The sequence below is a fragment of the Piliocolobus tephrosceles genome, chromosome 8 (genome assembly GCF_002776525.5).
Source record: "Piliocolobus tephrosceles isolate RC106 chromosome 8, ASM277652v3, whole genome shotgun sequence".
Taxonomy (NCBI): Eukaryota; Metazoa; Chordata; class Mammalia; order Primates; family Cercopithecidae; genus Piliocolobus; species Piliocolobus tephrosceles.
Window position 1 is genome coordinate 12,123,633 of NC_045441.1, and position 13,142 is coordinate 12,136,774.

Genomic DNA, 13,142 nt, shown 5'->3' on the forward strand with positions numbered 1-13,142 from the left:
ATGGCCTTGACACTCTTGTCAAAAATCAACTGACTGTAAATGTGAGGATTTATTTCTAGACCGTCAATTCTATTCCATTGATCTATATGTCCATCCGTATGCCAGGATCAAGCTGTCTTGATTATTGTAGTTTTGTATTAAGTTTTGAAATCTGGGTCCTTTGAATTTCCATATGAATTTTAGAGTCGCTTGTCAGTTTCTGCAAAGAAACCAGCTGAGATTTTGCTAGGGGTTGTGTTAAATCTGTAGGTCATTTGGGGACTATTGTCATCTTAACGGTATTTCAATCTTTCAACACGGGAAAGTGGGATTTTTTTCTGTTTCAGAAAAAAGAGAAAGAAAAGAAAAGAAAGAAGAAGAAAGAAAGAAACCTTTATATGAGTTTTTAAATCCTATTTTAAAACATAAAAGAAACAAATCCATCATTGGCCGCACAGCCGCAGCCACCGCCTCCCCACCATGCAGCAAGAGGAGACGCCTGGGTCCTGTTTCGCATGCTCTTGCGCACGCGGATTTGCTGGTCTGCTTAACTGGTGTCCATTCTCGCATTATAGGCGTCCAGCTCCTCTGCTGAAAAGCTGCTGCTTTGAATTCCTGCCGGCGCCTCTGCCTCTTCCCTGGGCGCCTCCATGGGTGCCTCCGCTACCACCAACACCTCCAGTCTCACGGTTTCTAGTCATGCCACCTCTGTTTACGCTCTGTGCAGGTGTCTGCTGTGTTTCGATCTGTGATGTGACAAGCTGAATGTTCACGGGGCAGCCAGAGGGGCGCCGTGGTACTGCTTCATGGCTTTCAGGGCGTGTGCCTTCCACTCAAAGTGCATGTCTGCTGATCCTAAGCGGCGGCCAGAGCGATTAGAGTGCACAGCCGTCTTCTTCAGCGTTCCAGATTCTGCAAAGAGCTCCCGAATATTGGCGCCTGACACTCCAAAATCTAGATTGGACACCAGCAGTTTCCCACCCGTCTCCACGCCAGCACCACTGCTGGTCCACAGCTGGGGAGGCCCAGAAGGCAGGGAGTCCCAGGACAGAAGGGGGCAGGAAGCCCTAACCACTGGGTTTTCCTGTCATGCCCGGAAACAAGGTGTCATCCTTCTCCTTGTAGAAATAACTCCTGGGCCAGGCGCGGTGGCTCACGCCTATAATCCCAGCACTTTAGGACACCTAGGCAGGCGGATCACCTGAGGTCGAGAATTCTAGACCAGCCTGACCAACATGGGGAAACTCCCTCTCTACTAAAAATACAAAATTTAGCCGGGCATGGTGGCTCACGCCTGTAATCCCAGCAGTTTGGGAGGCCGAGGGCGGTGGATCGCCTGAGGTCAGGAGTTCAAGACCAGCCTGGCCAACATGGGGAAACCCTGTCTCTACTAAAAATACAAAAATTAACGGGGCGTGGTGGCAGGTGGCTGTAATCCCAGCTACGTGGGAGGCTGAGGCAGGAGAATCGCTTGCACCCACAAGGCAGAGGTTGCGATGAGCCGAGATCATGCCATTGTGCTCCAGCCTGGACAGCAAAGAGCAAAACTCTGTCTAAAAAAAAAAAAAAATAGTAAAAAATAAAAAAAACAAAAAAACAAAAAAAAAGATACCTCTTGATTAGGGGCCAAGAAAGGACCAGATTCTGCTAATCCACAAAATCTGGTCGTCAAGAACTTCACTAAAAGAAGAAGTGAAAGGATTTCCTTCCTGAAGGACTTGCACAGCTGGATTGCTTCCCTAAGACCGGAAAACCCTGGAGCCCTGCTTGCGGACACCAGCCCCCTCACCACACTGCCACAAGACACTGACTGCCTGAGGCTGGAGATGGACACGTTCTGCCCACTTATTTGACCCCAGCACTCATGGGGTCAGTTGGAATAGCCAGGAAACATGTGCATGCAGGGTCCCAAGAGACAGGTGTGTGGGCCGGGCACGGTGGCTCTAGCCTGTAATCCCAGCACTTTGGGAGGCCAAGGTAGGTGGATCACTTGAGGTCAGGAGTTCAAGACCAGCCTGGCCAACATGATGAAACCCTGTCTCTACTAAAAATACAAAAATTAGCCAGGTGTGGTGGGGCACCTACAGTCCCACTACTCAGGAGGCCGAGGCAGGAGAATCATTTGAACCCGGGGGGTGGAGGTTTCAGTGAGCCGAGATCATGCCACTGCACTATAGCCTGGGCAACAGAGTGAGACTGTCTCAAAAGAGAGAGAGAGAGAGAGAGAGAGAGAGAGAGACAGTGCATGGCAAGAAAATCCTGTGTGGTGGAGAGCAGCTGCCGGCTGCTGGAGCCAGGGCGCAGATTCTACCCTTTAGGAGGATATGAATTTGGACAGCACTTTCTTCCTCCATGCACTGGCACTAAGGTGCTTGCTTGCAGCACCTTATTTTACTATTGGGAGACTTGAAAGAGACAGAGTCACAGGAGTGCTTTGTTTTTTGAGACAGGGTTTCGCTCTGTCACCCCAGCTGGAGTACAGCCATGTGATAACAGCTCACTGGCAGCCTCAATCTCTCCGGGCTCAGTTGATCCTTCCACCTCAACCTTCCAAGTAGCTGGGACTACAGGCACACGCCACCACACCCAGCTCATTTTTGCATTCTTAGTAGAGATGGGGTGTCACCATGTTGACCAGTCTGGTCTCGAACTCCTGACCTCAAGTGATCTGCTCGCCTTGGCCTCCCAAAGTGCTTGGATTACAGGCGTGAGTCACCACACACAGCCATATTTTGGAGTTCTTGAGAGGTCCACAGCTGAAAAATCTGAATGTGAGATTTTAAAAACTTTATGTGGGTCTTCCTTAATTTCTTTCAACAATGTTTTGTAGTTTTCAGTATATAATTCTTTCACCTCCTTGGTTAAATTTATTCCTAGTTATTTTATAAGAGATATTGGTATGTATTTTTCTTTTCTTGTGATGTCTTTGTCTGCTTTTGGTATCAGGGTAATACTGTCCTCATAGAATGAGTTGGAAAATATTCTCTCCTATGTTTTGGAAGAGTTGGTGAAGAATTGGTGGTTAATCCTTTTTTCTTTTTCTTTTTCTGGGACCGCAGGGGTACTCCACCATGCCTGGCTAATTTTTGCATTTTTAGTAGAGACAGGGTTTCATCATATTGCCTAGGCTGGTCTCAAACTCCTGAGCAAGAAGTCCTCGTTACCTCTGCCTCATGCAGAGGTGCTTTTGCCTCTTTTCTGTTTTAGCTAGTCCTCAATCTGGTCCAAAGTTGGATTCTCTCCCTCTGGAGTTGAGTCCCACGTCCTACCTCAGCTGGATCATAAAGAAAAAAGTCATAGTAGCCGGGCGCGATGGCTCACGCCTGTAATCCCAGCACTGTGGGAGGCTGAGGCGGGTGGATCACCTGAGGTCAGGAGTTTGAGACCAGCTTGGACAATATGGTGAAACCCCACCTCTACTAAAAATACAAAAATTAGCCTGGCGTGGTGGTGCATGCCTGTAATCCCAGCTACTCGGGAGGCTGAGGCAGGAGAATCACTTGAACCTGTCAGGCGGGGGTTGCAGTGAGCCAAGATCGAGCCATTGCACACCAGCCCGGGCAACAAGAGCAAAACTGTGTCTCAAAAAAAAAAAAAGTCGTAGGAATCTGGAGGAATCCAAGTGCAGACTTTCTTATGCTCTCTCCCTCCCATAAAGGATCACATGGGCTGGGATTATAGGCATGTACCACCATGCTCGGCTAATTTTTGTATTTTTAGTAGACATGGGGTTTCACCATGTTGGCCAAGTTGGTCTCAAACTCCTGACCTCATGTGATCTCCCCGCCTTGGCCTCCCACAGTGCTGGGATTACAGGCGTGAGCCACTGCACCCGGCAAACGTTTTTACTTTTGACTTAAATTGTCATACATATTTTAAACAAACTAAGCGTAAAAAGATTGCCTTTCATATTTGCTCATGTTTACTGTTTGTCATGTCCTTTCTTCTTTCCTGAAGATCTGGGTCTTCTTTTTTTTTGAGACAGGGTCTCACTCTGTCACCCAGGCTGGAGTAGGGTGACACAATCATAGCTTACTACAGCCTTGACCTCCCCAGCTCAAGCCATCCTCCCACCTCAGCCTCCAAAGTAGCTGGGATTACAGGCACACACCACCACACCCAACTAATTTTTTAATTTTTTTGTAGAGATGGGGTCTAACTATGTTGCCCAGATTGGCCTCAAACTTCTAGGCTCAAGTGATCCTCCTTCCTTAGCTTCCCAGTGTTGGGATTACAGGCGTGAGCCACCATGCCCAGCGAAGTTCTTGACATGACAATGCTGTCCGGCCAGAACACAGGGTGGGGATCACTATGCCCATCTTACTGATGGACAAACCAAGGCCTAGAGAGAGTTAGCCACTTCCCCTCTCAACTAATAAGCAGCAGAACTGGAATCAAAATCTAGGTCTATCAGCTGGGAGCAGTGGCTCCGTCCCGTAATCACAGCACTTTGTGAGGCCGAGGTGGGCAGATTGCTTGAGCTCAGGAGTTCAAGACAAGCCTAGGCAACATGGTGAAACCTGATCTCTACTAAAAATACAAAATATTAGCCAGGTATGGTGGTGTGTGTCTGTATTCCCAGCTACTCAGGAGGCTGAGGTGGGAGGATCGCTTGAGCCCAGGAGATGGAGGCTGCAGTAAGACGAGACAGCAGCACTGCACTGCAGCCTGGGTGACAGAGGAAGACCTTGTATAGAAAGAAAGAGAGAAAGAGAGAAAGAGAGAAAGGAAGGAAGGAAGGGAGGGAGGGAGGGAGGGAGGGAGGAAGGAAGGAAGGAAGGAAGGAAGGAAGGAAGGAAGGAAGGAAGGGAGGGGAAGAATCTAGGAATCTAGGTCTATCAACTCTCAGTCCAGCATCTCCCCACATGTCTCAAGAACTGCAAAATATGGCTGTGTGCGGTAGCTCATGCCTGTAATCCCAGCACTTTGGCAGGCTGAGGCAAGCAGAACTCTTGAGGTCAGGAGTTCGAGACCAGACTGGCCAACATGGTGAAACCCCATCTCTACTAAAAATACAAAAATTAGCCAGGTATGGTGGTGTGCGCCTGTAGTCCCAGCTACTCGGGAGGCTGAGGCATGAGAATTGCTTGGACCTAGGAGGCTGGGAGGGGGAGGTTACAGTGAGCTGAGATAGTGCCATTGCATTCCAGCCTGGGCAACAGAACGAGACCCTGTCTCAAAAAAAAAAAAAAAAAAAGAAAGGAAGGAAGGAAGGAAAACAGAAAAGAAAAGAAAAGAAAAAGAAACGCAAAATAGTCAGAACTCATGTCACATAGATGTTCTCCAATTGGAGTTGGCACATTCTGGGGACTGTGTTCCTAAGGAGACCATTCCTTGGGAGGAGTCATTCTTTAGGACTGTGGACCACAGTGGCAGAAAGCAGGGAGAGAGACTAGGGCAGGGGAGGCAGGAATCACTAGGCATTTCTCAGACATTCTGGAGAAGAGGATGAGCAAAGTGGTCTGTCCTGTGCACCTTGCCTTCCTGGTGAGGTTAAAAGCCTTGTGGGGGCAGAGATGCTTCCCGGATGCAGCAGAAGGGTTGGTGTTGAGAACCTTCCTATCTCCCCTCTCAGTGCCTTTGTCTGTCTTGGTGTCTCCTGCCTCCCCCTGGGGTTCCCTGGGGATTCTACCTTCCCCAGGCTTCCAAACTCACTGGGCGACTAACTTTTCAGCTTGTCCAAAGACTTCCTTTGTGGCCTGAGCTGCTGAGCTAATGAACAGAAGCTGATTTCCAGTGGCGCTGGGTGGCTGGGGCATCACCGGGATTTTACTGTTCATTTCTCTGCAATGCTTTGCAGTTTGCAAAGTGCTCCTGTGTGGGGTGGGTGTGGTGGTTCACACCTGTAATCCCAGCATCTTGGGAGGCCAAGGCAGGCAGATGGCTTAAGCCCGGGGATTCAAGATCCACCTGGGCAACATGGCAAAAACCTCATCTCTTAAAAAAAAAAAAAAAAAAGCAAAAATGAGCTGGGCGTGGTGGCGTGTGCCTGTATTCCCAGCTACTTGGAAGGTTGAGGTGAAAGGATCAATTGAGCCCAGAGAGACTGAGGCTGCCAGTGAGCTGTTATTATGTGGCAGAGCAAAACCCTATCTCAAAAAACAAAGTACTCCTGTGACTCTGTCTCATTCAAGCCTCCCAATAGTAAAATAAGGTGTTGCAAGCAAGCACCATTAGTGCCAGTGCGTGGAGGAAGAAAGTGCTGTCCAAATTCATATCCTTCTACAGGGTAGAGTCAGGGCCCTGGCTCCAGCAGCCGGCAGCTGCTCTCCATTGCACAGGGCTTTCCTATTTTCTGCCAGATGCTTTCTCTCTCTCTTCTCTCTCTTTTTTTTTTTTTTTTTTTGGAGGCAGAGTCTCACTCTGTTGCCCAGGCTGCAGTGCAGTGGCATGATCTTGGCTCACTGCAACCTCTGCCTCCTGGGTTCAAACGATTCTTGTGCCTCAGCCTCCTGAGTATCTAGGACTACCACGCCTGGCTAATTTTTGTATTTTTAGTAGAGACGGGGTTTCATCATCTTGGCCAGGCTGGTCGTGAACTCCTGACCTCAAGTGATGCACCCGCCTTGGCCTCCCAAAGTGCTGGGATTACAGGCAAGAGCCACCGTGCCCAGCCCACTCACTGTCTCTTGGGATCCCGGATGCACATGTTTCCTGGCTATTCCAACCGACCCCATGAGTGTTGGGGTGAAATAAGTAGGAGAGTGTGTCCATCTCCAGCCTCAGACCGTCAGTGTCCTGCGGCAGTGTGGTGAGGGGGTTGGGTCTCTGCAAGCAGGGCTCCAGGGTTCTTTGGTTTTAGGGAAGCAATCCAGCTGTGTGGGTCCTTCAGGAAGGAAATCCTTTCACTTCTTCTTTTTTTTTTTTGAGACGGAGTCTCGCTCTGCCACCCAGGCTGGAGTGCAGTGGCCGGATCTCAGCTCACTGCAAGCTCTGCCTCCCGGGTTTATGCCATTCTCCTGCCTCAGCCTCCTGAGTAGCTGGGACTACAGGCGCCTGCCACATCACCCGGCTAGATTTTGTATTTTTTAGTAGAGACGGGGTTTCATCGTGTTAGCCAGGATGGTCTCTATCTCCTGACCTCGTGATCCGCCCGTGTCAGCCTCCCAAAGTGCTGGGATTACAGGTTTGAGCCACCATGCCTGGCCCCACTTCTTCTTTTAGTGAAATTCTTGACCATCGTATTTTGTGGATTAGCAGAATCTGGTCCCTTCTTGGCCTCCAGTCAGGAGGTATTTCTACCTATGAGGAGAGGCATGTCACCTAGTCTCGGGGAGTGACAGGAACGCTGGACAGTTAGGGCTTCCGGCCCCCTTCTGTCCTGGAATTCCCTGCCTTCTGGGCCTCCCTAGCTGTGGATCCTCAGCAAGAATCTTGTGCATATGCTTGTAGCTCTTCCTTTCTCCTGCATACATTTGTTTTCAGTGAGCTTCAGGTTAATCAAGATCCTCCAACCTCCTTCTCAACACCGTTCTTTTTCTTTTTCCTATTTTTCTTTTCCTTTTTTTTTTTTTTTTTTTTTTTTGAGGCGGAGTCTCGCTCTGTCGCCCAGGCTGGAGTGCAGTGGCCGGATCTCAGCTCACTGCAAGCTCCGCCTCCCAGGTTCACGCCATTCTCCTGCCTCAGCCTCCCGAGTAGCTGGGACTACAGGCGCCCGCCACTGCACCCGGCTAGTTTTTGTATTTTTTTAGTAGAGACGGGGTTTCACCGTGTTAGCCAGGATGGTCTCGATCTCCTGACCTCGTGATCCGCCCATCTCGGCCTCCCAAAGTGCTGGGATTACAGGCTTGAGCCACCGCGCCCGGCCTCTTTTTTTTTGAGATGGAGTCTTGCTCTGTTGCCCAGGCTGGAGTGCAGTGGCGTGATCTCAGCTCACTGCAACCTCCGCCTCCTGGGTTCCAGCGATTCTCCTGCCTCAGCCCCCCGAGTAACTAGGATTACAGGTACCCACCAACATGCCCAGCTAATTTTTGTAATTTTTAATAGAGACGGGGTTTCGCTGTGTTGGCCAGGCTGGCTTAAAACTCCTGACCTCAGGTGATGCACCCACCTCGGCCTCCCAAAGTGCTGGGATTACAGGCATGCACCACCACACCTGGCTAATTTTTGTGTATTCAGTAGAGACAGGGTTTTACCATGTTGGCCAGGCTGGTCTTGAACTCTCGACCTCAAGTGATCCACCTGCCTCAGCCTCCCAAAGTGCTGGGATTGCAGGAGTGAGCCACTGTGCCTGGCCTCAATGTTATTCTCTTCTCTCCATGTGTCTTTCAGGACTTACAGAGCAGGAGCTCCCTAAGACAATGTCCTGGGCCCCACCTGGCAGTATATCATAGCCAGCTCACACTGACCTGAGAGAGTGGATTGTCAGCATCTCTTCCCAACTCCACTTTCAGGGACATCGGTTGGGTAGCTTGAATTCAGCCATGGTGGGAGGGTTTACACCATGGCAATTGGCAAACGCTGCCAATCACACTTGTCCCCACAGAGCCAGTTTGTTAAATATTTGCCAATGTAACCCTGGCTTCACCTTACCTTGGTCAACCAGACCTGCCCAGGTGTTGGCTAATAATCCTTGGTGTTGGTATCAGCCTCTCCCATGTGGCATTCCTGTGTCCCCCTCCCCACCAGGTCAGCCTGGCCTTGGGGGACTGAGCCAGCCAGAAGGTGGCAATTGAGGTCAGACCAGCGTCCTTGAATTGGGAAGGACAAGAGGATATGGATGGAGGATGGATAGCTTCTGTGACAGACATCACATGTGCACACACATAAACACACACACACACACACACACACCCCTGGTTTACTTTATGTTTTAATTATTTAAAAAAAAATTGATACAAGGTATCACTCTATTGCCCAGGCTGGAGCACAGTGGTGCAAACATGGCTCACTGCAGCCTCATCCTCCTGGGCTCAAACAGTCCTCCCGCCTCAGCCTCCCAAGTAACTGGGACCACAGGCACGTGCCACCATGCCCTGTCAATTGTTTTTTTTTTTCTTTGAGATGAAGTCTTGCTCTGTTGCCCAGGCTGGAGTGCAATGGCGAGATCTCTACTCACTGCAACCTCCACCTCCCAGGTTCAAGCGATTCCCTTGCCTCAGCCTCCCAAGAAGCTGGGATGATAGGTGTGTGCTACCATGCCCGGCTAATTTTTTTTCATATTTTTAGTAGAGATGGGGTTTCTCCATGTTGGCCAGGCTGGTCTTCAACTCCTGGCCTCAGATGATCCACCCGCTTCGGCCTCCCAAAGTGCTGGGATTACAGGTGTGAGCCACTGCCCCCAGCCAAGATGGAGTCTCTTTCTGTCACTCAGGCTGGAGTGCAGTGGTGCAATCCCGGCTCACCGCAACCTCTGCCTCCCGGGTTCAAGCAATTCTCCTGCTTCAGGCTCCTGAGTAGCTGGGATTACAGGTGCCCACCACCATGCCCAGCTAATTTTTATATTTTTAGTAAAGACGGGGATTCACCATGTTGGCCAGGCTGGTCTCGAACTCCGGTTCACACCTGTAATCTCAGCACTTTGGGAGGCCAAGGTGGGAGGATCACTTGGGGTCAGCAGTGCACCTGGCTAATTTTAAATATTTAGTTTTTGTAGAGACGGGGTCTTACCATGTTGCTCAGGCTAGCCTTGAACTTCTGGGCTCAAGTAACCTTCCCAAGGTGCTAAGATTACAGGCATCAACCACTATACTCAGGCTTTAATTATTTCCGTGTTGGTTTCTCCAGTGGACTCTGAGCACTTATAACATGAAGTCTGAAATACATCCTTCACTGGATCCCAGAATGCCTCGGCTGAATAGGGCTCCCTCATCTGAGACTTGAATTTCCTACATGGAGATCTGTCATGGGGTGCTTGCATACCTCCCTTGGTGGGGCTCTTGCTGTCGTCCGAGGTGGTCAGATACGTCTCTGGACAGCTTGACCTGCTTTCTTCTCCTTGGGCCTTTAACATCTAAGAGGCAGCCGTGACACTGAGACATACAAAAAGATCCTCTCAGCTGGGCACGGTGGCTCACGCCTTTAATCCCAGCACTTTGGGAGGCTGAGGCCTGAGGCGGATCGCCTGAGGTCAGGAGTTTTGAGACCGCTCTGGCCCACACGGTGAAACCCCATCTCTATTAAATATGCAAAAAATTAGCCGGGCATGTTGGTGGGCGCCTGTAATCCCAGTTACTCAGGAGGCTGAGGCAGGAGAATCGTGTGAACCTGGGAGGCAGAGGTTGCAGTGAGCCGAGATTGCACCACTGCACTCCAGCCTGGGCAACAGAGCGAGACTCCGTGTCCCTTCCCCCCACTCCACCTCCCCACAAAAAAGATCCTCTTGACTTCTTTGATCTGCAGCATCCCCGTTTACCATCTGGTTAGCAGTGCCCTCGGCTTCAGCTGCTATCTGTGCCTCCTGTTCCCGTCCCTGTTGACTGTTGAAAGCCCTCCCATCCGGAGACCAAAGGGCAACGCACTCCATAGCTGCCACCTGTTTTCCTCCCCAGCCCCATCTGGGACCACACCCTTTCCAGGGCAGAAGTCTGCATGGACAGAAGTCTGTCTGACAATGGGCTCACTGTGCTCTTCTGACAGGGACCGCCACCCACCCTACACATGGGCACCCATCACAGTCTGCCTGTTGCCACAAATCCAACCTCTCAGAAGTCCTTGTGAACCTTGAACTCCTGAATTTCCCAGCCAAGCCAGGTGAGATGCACGGGATGCACCCTTCCCTCCCTAGACGACCCTCCTCTCGTCCCGTTCTTCCTGCCACCCCAGATAGGGTGAGTCAGAGGAAGTAATTTCTGCTGTGCACTTGGCACCAAGTTGTCACCCTGTCACCTCTGGGTAAGTGGCTCCCCTGTGCCCAGTATTCTGGGACTTTGTGTGTGTGTTTGGTAGTGAGGAAGCAGGATACCCCAGGGAGCAGTGACACCCCCAGTCTGCATGCCTGAATCCAGCCCCCTGCACTCCCCACCCCAGTGCCCATTCATCCTGGCACCCCACTGCCCTCTCCCCCCTGCATCACACCCCAGATGTCCACCTGCTTCCTTTAGGAGGCTGGGACAAGAATGCAAGAAGAAGTTGATGGAGGCTGGGCAAAGATGGTGGCCGTGAAGAGTCTAAAGGAAGGGGTGCATTGGAGAGCAGCTCAGAAAGTGAACTCGGCATGGTGGCATTGGTGCTACTCAGCAGAGCATGCTGCCTGGCACCATGACAAGGGCATAGGTTTCTTCCCAGGAAGATGTAGGACCAGTTCTGCTCTATTGTGGCTTAGGAGTCTTGAGCAAGTCGTTTAACTCTCTAAACCTCAGTTTTCTTTTTTTTTTTTTTCTTTTTGGAGATTGAGTCTTGCTCTGTCATCCAGGCTGGGGTGCAGTGGCACAATCTCGGCTCACTGCAACCTCCGCCTACGGGTTCAGGCAATTCTCATGCCTCAGCCTCCAGAGTAGCTAGGATGACAGGCACCCACCACCATGCCTGGCTAAGTTTTGTATTTTTAGTAGAGATGGGATTCACCATGTTGGCCAGGCTGGTCTCGAACTCCTGACCTCCGGTGATCTACTACCTCAGCTGCCCAAAGTGCTAGGATCACAGGCGTGAGTCGCCATGCCCAGCCTGAACCTCAGTTTCCTTACTGGTGACATGGGGACAATAAGAGGATAAGATGAGTTCAGAGGAGCCATGTGTGGCTTTAGGGGAATAGCTGAAGGGATACTGGTCTAGTGGCATTTGATGGAGTCCCTCACTGAAGCTTGAGGCCTACTCCCTCCACCATTCTGGGAGGTGCACAGTCACACCCATCTTTCAGTAAATGAATTAAGCTTCATAGAGGCTAAACACCTTGCCTGGGGCCACCAAGTGAGCTTATGGTTGGGACAAGGCTCAAACCCAGGAGTGTCTACCTCTAGGGTCATGCCATCCCCATGGTACTGCACTGGGTCTTGAGCTGGGTGGGGCAGTTGAGGCTGTCTAATCTCCCTGGGCTTCCAGTTCCCAGCCACAAAGTGTGGGGACAGGTGAGACTCTAAAGGGTCTTCTTGTTCTGATTTTGATTTTTTTTTTTTTTTTGAGAGGAGTCTTGCTCTGTTGCCCAGGCTGGAGTGCAATGGTACAATCTTGGTTCACCGCAACTGCTGCCTCCTGGTTTTAAGCAATTCTCCTGCCTCAGCCTTCAGAGTAGCTGGAATTACAGGCACGCACCGCCACACCCAGCTAATTTTGTAGTTTTAGTAGAGACGGGGTTTCTCCATGTTGATCAGGCTAGTCTCGAACTCCTGACCTCAGGTGATCTGCCCACCTCAGCCTCCCAAAGTGCTGGGATTACAGGCTTGAGCCCCTCCCTTGTTCTGATAATTTATTGGACATCAAGACCTCTCCCTACCTGCCTTGCCTGCCTCGATTATCTACTAGAACCCCTGGTACTCCAAGCCCTACAGCCCCTGTGGACTGTTTTTATCCATGAATGGTCCCCCTAACACATGCACTCAAGTTTGAAACCTAAGTGTTATCCTGGACAGTCCTTCCTTTTCCTCAACCAGTATGGCATCAGAGCTCAGCAAATGCAATCCTGAGTGATCCTCAAATCCATCCCCTTCTTTCCATCCTAACTGCCTCTACCTCTCCATCCTAGATTTCCTACCACAGCCTTCCCAACAGTTCTGCCACACGACTTACTGCAGCCAGAGTGATTTCTTTAAGGCTCCAACCTGGCCAAGTCACCCCTCTGCCTTGACTTCATCTCTGTGGCCTCCAGGGCTTGAAATACCCTTCTGTGCCCAGTTTCCTCCCTGCTAAGCCCCACTCCCTTTGGTCAGCCTAACTCAGCACAAGGGGCATCTCCTCCACGAAGTTTTCTCTGACTTCTGCTCTCCACTGTGGCCACGGTAGACCTCCATCTGGACACTTATCACCTGTGTCATAATTGCCTCTGTCTCTCAGGGCTAGTGTGAGAGTTCTCCAAGGCAACACCTGTATATAGTTTTTCTTGGTATGTCTGGGATGGGGCATGTGGTATAGAGCAGGGTTTGATGAGGTATGTATGGATGTATGGATGTATGTATGGATGGATGGATGGATAGATGGATGAGTGGATGGGTGGGTGGGTGGGTGAGTGGATGGATGGATGGGTGGGTGGATGGATGGATGGATGGATGAATGGATGGATGGATGGATGG

General features: G+C 50.6%; 1 protein-coding gene and 1 pseudogene across 1 annotated transcript in view; one reads left to right on the top strand and one right to left on the bottom strand.

Annotated features, from left to right (window-relative positions):
• Positions 1–526: 526 nt before the first annotated feature.
• LOC111547016 lies at positions 527–10,444 on the bottom strand (annotated as a pseudogene).
• A 340-nt stretch (positions 10,445–10,784) lies between these two features.
• The window catches only part of CCL24 (C-C motif chemokine ligand 24), a 12,362-nt gene continuing 10,004 nt past the window's right edge, over positions 10,785–13,142 (top strand). The window contains exon 1 of the mRNA XM_023218614.1: positions 10,785–10,812. The gene's annotated coding sequence lies outside the window, so the exon portion shown is untranslated. The remainder of the gene's footprint in view (positions 10,813–13,142) is intronic.